Genomic DNA, 11,365 nt, shown 5'->3' with positions numbered 1-11,365 from the left:
AACCCCCGTGTTGTTGACACATGAGAAATAGAAAAGTGTGTTAACTCCCATGCAAGCTTATAACTCCAATCCACTTTTATATAATTTCTATCTAAATATTTATAACTTTCATCTTAACTTTTATAACTTTTTTATTATTATTATTTATTTATTACTTTATTATTATTTTATTATTATTATTAATTTTAATTTCTAATTTTCTTTTATTTAATTTATTTTCTTCAATAATTCACATTTAATTAATTACAATCAAAATATCAAAGATCATGATATTTTATTAATTTTCTCCAAAATAATTAATTTATTAATTAAATCTATTTATTAAGACTTAATTAGTAGAAAATTCACCATAGACCTCCAAGATAAATTATGAAAACCCATCATAGAACAAATCATACAAAATCAGTCTAAAGGGTTAAAAATCATGAAATACGTCATCGAACACATTCGGTGGGTACTCAACTCGGATACTTGTTCTAACTCACTAGGACAAATGGTTTAAGGGTTTGGGATTTGGACTTGAGAATTTATCTCCCTTGTCTTATCATTGAGATAGTATAATAGGGTACGCTCATCTTGGAAATTCAGGGAAGTCGATACTCGGTACCTGCGACTTGTAGAAAAACCATGCATGTACATACAATATATATAATGCTAAGCTAAACAGACAATGGCAGGAAGTGGTGCATCGTGTAGATCTTGACTAAGCAGGTGACTACGACTCCCTTCCTTAACCACATCAGAAACACCATACAATAAGAAAACACGCACACCATACACATGCAAGTATGGGGTAAGTATCCATAATAAAACACATGAGATAATAAACCATCCATCTAATCATCAATAATAATTGAAAACAATATAATGATCATCATGTATGCATGAAATGTAAAATCTAAATGATCTCATCATATATCAACTGAATCCATATCATAATATCTGATAGTGTCAAAAATAATATCACTAAACCATCAACATAAAACTAGTCTATCACAATCTGATGATAATAACAATGTCCAGAAAAGATGTGAATGAGGGTAGGCACTACATCCACCCCCCCTTGGGTTAGGCTTACTCCTGGAAGCCTACAAAAAAGTAGGGATATAACTCCCTCAATCTGGCTACATCCTCCCAAGTAGCTGAAGAATCATCAGAAAGGTCCCATTGGACCCTTACCTGCTCGATGGTTCAACCCTTGAGGGTCAACCCCCGCTGCTCTAGAATACGAACCAGCTCTAAAGCTAGCTGCCCATCCTCTACTTGCAACACATTCCAATCAAGAACATGCACAATATCAGGAATATACTGTCTAAGCACTGAAACATGGAAAACATCATGAATGCGAGCTAGGCTGGGCGGTAGAGCAAGATGGTAAGCAACCAGGCCAATCATCTCTAGAATCTCGAATGGTCCCACAAAGTGAGGTGCTAGCTTAGAACCCTTTCCATAATAGATTGGACTCTTTTGTGGTCACACTCTCAAGAAAACCTTATCTCCCACAACAAACTGCTTATCAGTCTTATGAGCATCAGCATACTTCTTCTGCCTATCCTGTGTTGTAGTCAAGTGCTCACAGATACGCACTACCTGTTGCTCCATATCACGAAGCATCACAAGACCCAACAGGATGCGATCCTCAAGACTATCCCAACTCAATGGTGTACAACAAGGACATCCATATAATGCCTAAAATGGTGCCATACCAATAGAATTGTGATATCCGTTGTTGTAAGAAAACTCCACTAGGTAGAGATAATCCTCCCAATGTGTCTGCCTATCCATCACATACATCCGTAACATATCCTCCAAAACCTGATTCACCCTCTCTATTTAACCATCAGTCTCTAGATGATATGATGAACTGAAGTTTAGCTGTGCTCCAAGATCATGTTGCAGCGATGTCCAGAATGTAGATGTGAATACAGGATCCCTGTCAGAAATGATCTTTCTAGGAATACCATGTAATCTCACAATATCACGCATAAAGGCATTAGCTACAGAATCTGCTATGTAGGAAGACCTAATTAGTGAAAAATGCACCACCTTAGTCAACCGATCAACGATGACCATGATACCATCATGATGCCGAACTGTCATAGGTAATCCTACAATAAAATCCATAGAGATGATATCTCACTTCCAAGAAGGAATGAGATTAGGCTGCAAAAGTCCAGCCAGATGCTGATGTTCTGCCTTAACTCTCTGACACTCAAGGCACCTATCCACAAAATCAGCAATATCTCACTTCATCCTAGACCAAAAGAACAAATGTCTCAAATTAGTATGCATCTTCTTGACACCTGGATGTGCTGAGTAAGGTGTACGATGGGCTTCTGGCAATATCAAGGTGCGAAGCTCATCCGAAGATGGCACATAAATCCTCCCCAAATGTCTCAAAAGACCATCTGACTCTCAAACCTAGCCTGTAAACTTACCTTCCAAAGATCTTCCTGAATCAATCTTTCTGCACACTTCCTAATACTAGGAATCCATAGAAAGTTCTTGAAGAATCCGACTCCTCAAATCCACACTAAGAGTCATCGATGATACCACATGTCTCCTATGACTCAAAGCATCCGCCAACACATTCTCCTTACCCTGAATGTACTTAACCTCAAAATCATACTCGCATAGAAACTCCATCCATCACCTCTGGCGAGCATTCAAATTAGGCAGAGTAAAAATGTACTGAAGACTATGATGATCACTATGTAGCTCAAATTTGTGCCCCACAAGAAATGTCTCCACCTTGTCAAGGCATGAACTACTGTTGCTAACTCAAGATCATGTTTAGGGTAATTTAACTCATGATCCTTGAGCTTGCGTGATTCATATGCAATCACCCATCCATTCTGCATCAATACTGCCCCAATCCCTTCAAGAGAAGAATTTGTACATACCATGAAATCACCTTCTAGATCTGGTACAGCTAGAATCGGTGCACTGGTCAAAAGCTCCTTGAGCTTCTGGAAAGCTTCCTCACATTTCTTTGTCCATACGAACTTCTTTCCTTTCCTCTGAAGAGAAGTGATAGGATGTGTTATCCTAGAGAAATTTTGGACAAATCTATGATAATAATCGGCTAAACCCATGAAACTACGAATCTCTGACACATTAGTCTGTTTAGGCCAATCTATTATCACCTAAATCTTTGCAGGATCCACTGAAATACCATCCCCTGAAATAACATGCCCTAAATACTGAATCTCCATTTTGAAGAATTTACACTTAGTTGCATTAGCATAAAGTTGATTGTCCCTCAAACATTGCAATACCAACCACAAGTGTTCCTCATGCTTCTTCTAAGTCTTAGAATATATCAATATGTCATCAAGAAACATGAGTACAAACCTGTCTAGATAAAATCAAAACACACCATTCATCAAACTCATGAAAACTGATGGAGCATTAGTCAATCCAAAAGGTACCACTGTGAACTCATAATGCCCATAGCGAGTTCAAAAAGTGCTCTTGTGAATATTTGCTTCCTTAATATGAAGCTGGTGGTATCCTAACTTAAGGTCAATCTTGGAGAATATTGTAGCTCCCTTGATCTAATCAAATAAGTCATTATTTCTAGGCAAAGGATACCTGTTCTTAATAGTCACCTTATTCAACTGTCTATAGTGGATACAAAGGCACAAGGAATCGTCTTTCTTCTTCACAAAGAGCACTGGAGCTCCCCATGGTGATACACTAGGTCGAATGCTCCCTTTGGCCAGAAGTTCCTCTAGCTAAAGATGTAGCTCACCCAATTCCTAAGTAGTCATGTGATAAGGAGCTTTAGAGATAGGCTTCGCTCCACGAATTAGATCAATACTAAAGTCAATGTCCCTCTTTGGAGGCAAGCCTAGAATCTCACTTGGAAATACATCCGCGTACTCTTGCAAAATCGGGTGATCCAAAGTCTTCCTCATGGGATCTTCTTCATCAAGATCATTTACCATAACAACAAATTTTTCACATCCCTTACGGAAACTTTGCTTCAATTGCATAGCTGAGATCATCCATAGAGATATAGGCCTTGGTATCCCAATTATCTGCACATCATTCCCTTGGTCATCTTGGCACATAATAATCTTCTTCCTACAATCTATATTGGCTCTATGAGATCCAATCCAGTCCATGCCTAAAACCACATCATAAGAACCAAGGGGTATGGCTTGAAGATCCACTGTTGTATCAAAGCTTCCTAAACTAAGCCCACACTTATGAACTACAAAATCTATGGAAACCTTAATGCCTGAGGCTAGTTCCACTTGCCAACCACGATCTTGCTTCATCACATCTAGCTTACACTTAGAAACTATAGATGGTGAAATCAATGAATTTGTAGCTCCTAAATCAAACAATACTAAAAGAGATATACCTCTAATAGCACCTATGGTCTCAACCACTATTCCTTGATGATCTGCCTGACGTTGATCAACTGCTGCAAATACTCTATGAGCTCTACCTACATCACCAACTGTAGGCTCTGAAACTATAGGTCTAGGTCCTGAAAACTAAGGTGCTCACTGAGGACACTAAGTTGCATAATACCCAATCTAACCACATGAAAAAAATTTCATATTTCTGCCAGAACCTCTTCCCATAGGTGGTACATTAGATTGCTAGCGACTGTTCCTACTCACAGAAGACTGGCTACTTTGAGCTGGCTGATTGGTCTGATTCTGTTTATTGCGTTGAGCATTGTGGTTGTTCTTGGTGTTAGAACCTTTACCACTACCTTGAGCTTGAGAATTTGAGCCCTTCTATTGCTATGTCTGTTGAGATTGCTACTGATACTGTTTCCCCTTAGAGAAAGAAAACTTCTTGTTACCACCTAAATTCTAGTTGCTTTTAGATCCTGATGCCACTGGTGCTCCTACAAAACCACCTTGACCAAGGTTGACACTTTGCTCAACAATGATAGCTCGATGCACTGCATCCTTAAGGGTTTTTGGTTCAAATACCTTAACTCCCCCAATAATATAGTTATTCAAACCCCTAATAAAATGTTGTGTCAACTGAGCTGAATTTTCACTGAACCCTGAGAAAGGCGTAAGCTCATAAAACTTACGTTCATACTCGGTCACTAACAAAGTGTACTGTCTTAGATTATGAAATTCATCAGCCCTTTGTTGTTTCCATTCCTTTGGTAGGAATCATTCACAAAAACTCTCTAGGAATAATTTCCATGTAACACTGCTCATATCAATTCCCAACTTCTTCTCCTCTATTGTCCACCAAGTGGCCCCAAAATTCTCTAGATTAGTGATCACAAACCTTGCCTTAACATTGCTATCAAACTCCTACATGGAAAAAATCCTGTCGAGAGAGATAAGCCACTATTCAGCCACATAACCAGAACCTTGCCCATTAAAAGGATTAACCTTGGATCTTGAAAGATCCTTCATCTGAGTGGACACAATGGACCTCTGACATTCCTTCCAAGGACTTCTAGATCTGGGTCTATGCTCTTGTTCTGTCTGATGCACTTTAGGCTATTCTTGAATAGGAGGTAGACATTCTAGAATAGTCTACATCATCTGTCTCAAGCCAACCTCTTCAGACTCAGCTTGGTCCTCTCTATGGCTCTCTTCCTGCTACCTACTAGAGTGCTCTTCTCTGCTCTCTACATGAGCCGATCCCTCATGGGAAGACTCATGGGCACTGACAGCTCTGCCATGACCATGACCTCTTCCATGGCCTCTACCATGGCCTCTAACAGAAGACCTAGTCCCAGATACCATCCTACAACAATACAAGGTACTAAGTTCAGTTCTATGTTTAAGTTTAAGTAAAAGTTTCCAGTTTTGAAACTAAGTGTTGAAGTATGAAAAATATCCAAGTAATAGTTTGAGTCCTGTGTTTCAATTCACCTAGATCAAGTTTGGAAATTACAATTAATAGTTCATAGTCCTAGTTGTTCCAAAATACCTAGAGCTCCCAATGTAGAAACTCAAGCTCTGATGCCAAATGTAATGCCCCGCCAAGGGATCCAAAGAATCAACCTATAATTTCACTAAGTTTAGAAACAATTTTTTTTTTTCATGATAGTAAACATCACATATGACTTTTGCACAATAATGGAAGCAATAGCAATGTCCATAAATAATAGATTACATTCTTTAAGATCCCTTAACGTTGAATTACATACATGAATCCATCTAACACAACATCCACATGAAATAATAATGATACATCCAATATAAAAATGTCCTTTCTGAATTACATTCCAGAATGCACAATCATCCACTGTACATGTCACAGGGTATGATAGGCACAAAGAATATACATATGTAGAATAAGGTACATCATCCTATTCTAATCCATGATACATCAAAGTAGAGATAATCACATGATACAACATCATAGAGAATATATACATCCATCATAAAGATCAAACATAATAAACTAAGTGCACGGTTCCTCCCAACTGTCAATAGCATCATTAGACCATCATGGATCCTAGCCATCCCTTCGTGCGTAACATTCCAAATCATTGAAGAGATCATTGGTATTACATAGTAGGAATGTCACTCCTAATAAATACAACATCATATGTAGAAGTAATCTAACATGCAAATAAAAACATAAGATAGCATCATCTAACATATGCTAATCATCAATGAAAAAGGATACATATCCACCATCATGAAGGACGCATCAACCACGATGTCTCAATGAATCTCAAAATGATAAGAGTGGAAAATACACTACCACCTGACTACATGGTACCAAAGTGGTCCACTCCCACCGTGCTAAGGAGATAATCTCAAGTCCCAAACAGGCTATCAAATCACATGGCACAAATCTCTATAAGTCCAGGAATCCTAAAAGTATACTAACTCAAAGGTTCCAAACACAAAATCTGACATCTAATCCCAGAGGCACACAATGACATGTAGGAACCTACTATGAAAGCGGGAAAGTGTCATTGCAATTATCACGTACAAGTTACCCTAGCAGCTAGCTAAACTCCACGAGTCCATACTGATTTCATGCAGCCACTAGTATCCTCTCATACTGACGAGGCATACTACAGAATGCAAGGTCGCAACCATGCATCTCACTACTCCCATCCTAGCCTGTACAAGCACTCAAGGCATGGGCAAGAATAAAACACTTATCTTTTTAGGTTTATTCAGTTAGTATTAGGTGTGAATGTTATCACTTATTAATCCAACTTACAATAAGTTACCCTGTTAGCCTCTTAGGGCCCCGACGCCCATTGCAAGCCACTTCCTGTCACTACATGCATATATCCTACCCTAATGCTCATGGACTCATAAATCTCAAAATCACAAAAGATAATCCATAATAAAATCATCAAATATGCATAAAAGCATCAAATCTCCATGAGGTAACATCCATAGAAAATCATGAACACAACAACTCTCTATTGGCAACTGAAGTATCACTGATAATCAAATATCCAATGGTTCTCAATAACCAAAATATATATCTCAATCATATTGATCGAAGACTCCAAAAATGGTTGAGTCAAACATGTCACAACATGACATCATCAAGAATAAATCCACATCTCAGTCCCATCATGGCGACTAGAAAATAATCAAGGATAACTGATCGATGACCAAAATAATGGTTAGGTCAAGAGTCTCATACACAAGAATCTCAACTATAACAATTAGTAATCACATCCAATACATAGAGCATTCCATCACATAACCATGGTTGGTTTTATAAAGATCGAGATTAAAACATCATCATGACATCACAATCACATAACCCCCAAGCCTCTGGTAGATGTCCTATATTGGTGAACACTAGTCAACCCAAAACCCAAAACAGTAGCATAAAGAATACACAATGTAAACACATGTTTTGGTTTTGCTAAGTTTTCAAATTTGTATTTAAAAGTCTCAGTTTACATTTTTTCCAAATTATATTAAGTGGAGAAATTTCACGTTTTTCCTAACCCATGTATTTGTTTGATAGATAAAAGTTTCTCCCCAAAACTATTAGACTCAATTTTCTAATTGATCTAATAATATTTTGTTTATATAACATTGTTTAAAAATTGACACTCTCAATGAATCAAAACTTTGATTATATAATCTAATAACTAATCTTAATTAAATTGAGTTTAATTAAATTAATTATTAATATCTCTTCATAATTGACAAGCTCAATATCAATATTTTAAATCATTAAAAGAGTGATCCATTAATTTAGAACTTTATAATATTCATTTATAATTAATTATATATACATATATACTTATATACATATATATATTTATATATATATACATACATAAATAAATATATATATATATATATATATATATATAATAACATTTAATAATTAATGATATTGCAACAAAATTGAGTTTCATATCCAAATCTCATATGAAATAATGTTTCAAATAAAACTTTATATAATTTAAAACCAAACTCAAATTGCAATGCGATTTTAAAATCCTGTGGCCCAATACATCCGCACTGCAGGTACACTGCGTTCTCGCAAGCCTGCGGTGGGTGGGGTATATAATACCCACCCAACATCATATATATATATTTTTAATGCAATTTTCAATAACATTTTTTTATAAAAATGTTCCCATGTGATATGAAATACTATTGACATGAAACTCTATCGCGATTTGACATTCAATTATTATATAAATAAATAAATATATGTATATATATACATATGTATGTATATATATGGGTATATATATGTATATATATATGTGTATATATATACACGTAGAGTTTATCACCATCACAGCACATACATATATATGTATATGATGATATATACTTATATGTGTATGCAGATTCAAGAATATACACAGTTTACTTAGAAATTCTAATTTTCAGAATTTTCCTTTAAATCTTTGATCTTCAAATTTATCAAATAAATAATCTAATGGGTTTGGCTATGAATTTAAACCCTAGCCCCGTTTTCTTTCAGATCTATGCATATAAAGATTTCCACAGAAATTCAATTGCCCATATTGAGAATGCATACAATAAAAATATGAAATTCCTCAGAAGACAAGGAATGCAAGATGCAGAAATAGCATAAGTAAAATCACAAGAATCTACCCAAATTTTGATGCTAATTCGCTCTTCCTTAGAAAATCCGTAGAGAAAGCTCCCTCCTTTAGAATTCTTGAATCCTCCAATGTTCCAATTGCACTCCAAACACTATATCTAAGCTTCTAGGAATGCCTGAATATAAAAAGCTTTCAGGAAACATCTAGAATGTTTCTAGAAATAGCTAGAAGGTGTCACCAACTAAGCATGGGTATTTTCCAACCTTCAAGATGAGCCATAGGGTTGGAGACACCATGTGCTTAATTAATTCACTAACCCCCGTGTTGTTGACACATGAGAAATAGAAAAGTGCGTTAACTTCCATGCAAGCTTATAACTACAATCCACTTTTATATAATTTCTATCTAAATATTTATAACTTTCATCTTAACCTTTATAACTTTTTTATTATTATTATTTATTTATTACTTTATTATTATTTTATTATTATTATTAATTTTAATTTCTAATTTTCTTTTATTTAATTCATTTTCCTCAATAATTCACATTTAATTAATTACAATCAAAATATCAAAGATCATGATATTTTATTAATTTTCTCCAAAATAATTAATTTATTAATTAAATATATTTATTAAGACTTAATTAATAGAAAATTCACCATAGACCTCCAAGATAAAATATGAAAACCCATCATAGAAAAAATCATACAAAATCAGTCTAAAGGGTTAAAAATCATGAAATATGTCATCCGACACATTCGATGGGTACTCAACTTTGATACTTTTCCTAACTCACTAGGAAAAATGGTTTAAGGGTTTGGGATTTGGACTTGAGGATTTATCTCCCTTCTCTTATCATTGAGATAGTATAATAGGGTACGCTCATCCTGGCAATTCAGGGAAGTCGATACCCGGTACCTACAACCTGTAGAAAAACCATGCATGTACATACAATATATATAATGCTAAGCTAAACAGATAATGGCAGGAAGTGGTGCATCATGTAGATCCCGACTAAGAAGGTGACTACGACTCCCTTCCTTAACCACAACAAAAATACCATACAATAAGAAAACACACACACCATACACATGCAAGTATGGGGTAAGTATCCATAATAAAACACATGAGATAATAAACCATCCATCTAATCATCAATAATAACTGAAAAAAATATAATGATCATCATGTATGCATGAAATGTAAAATCTAAATGATCTCATCATATATCAACTGAATCCATATCATAATATCTGATAGTGTCAAAACAATACCACTAAACCATCAACATAAAACTAGTCTATCATAGTCTGATGATAATAAAAATGTCCAAAAAAGATGTGAATGAGGGTATGCACTACACACATTATCTCACTCCGTTGTCTATCCTACCCTCTATCAAAAATAATGACATAGAAAGTTTAGTTGAGCATAAACATCTACCAAATCTTCTTCAACCAAGACATGTCTTTGCATTGTTCACACCATAGGGGAATGATAATAAATCAAATTATTGGTTAGCATGTTGTGTAGGAGGTAAAAAAAAACTTTCACAATTGATTATAGATGATAATGGATTCACATATCCTACTAGTTCAATTTTTGTTGCTAGAGCATGGTTGCTAAAATACATGCTTAGTGTGTGCACCCTAAAATAGTCACCTAGACTATGGGCCCTCATTCTTCAATTTATCAATTTCTTGAATAAATGTATTGTAATATTTTATTGAATCAATTTAGTTCATTTTCCTTGATCAAATTCTAATTAATTTAATTATTTCAATATTTCTTAAGGTTTGATCATTTAATCTTGAGTCTTATTTAATTAAAAGAAAGCTTCTCTTTTAATTAAATAATATATCTCCTATTTAATTAAAAGATCTTACTCCCTTTTAATTAAATAAAATCCTCACTTAAATATCTCTTTTTGATGGAAAAAAAGGAAAAAAAATAAACTAAAAAATTAAATAAATTAATCATTTTTCTCTACACCTAAATGTGCATATTTCTAAGTGGATTCCTTAATTTTCTCTTTCCACTTTCTTCTCAAATAATCCTCTTTTCTCATTGGTGGAATTTTTTCTCATATGGATCAAGCTTTATTATCCCATTTTGGTTGTGAGAAGTCTCCCACCTCCACAATTGACTATATAAGGAACTCTCTCCTTCTAATTTTAGGGGATGTTAGCTTCTACAATATTGTTATGCTACAAGTTTGGAAAGTGATTTTGGAGGAGTTTGAGAATTAGGGTTTGATTCTTAGGGTTTGGATATTGGAGCTTCACTAAAAATTCTCTCTTCTTGTCTTCTTCTCTCATGCAACCATGGCTTCCATCATCATGCTTC

This window comes from Cupressus sempervirens, chromosome 11 (assembly GCF_028749045.1).
Source record: "Cupressus sempervirens isolate cs-2001-9-10 chromosome 11, ASM2874904v1, whole genome shotgun sequence".
In the NCBI taxonomy this organism is placed as follows: Eukaryota; Viridiplantae; Streptophyta; class Pinopsida; order Cupressales; family Cupressaceae; genus Cupressus; species Cupressus sempervirens.
This window is presented reverse-complemented; position numbering follows the sequence as displayed.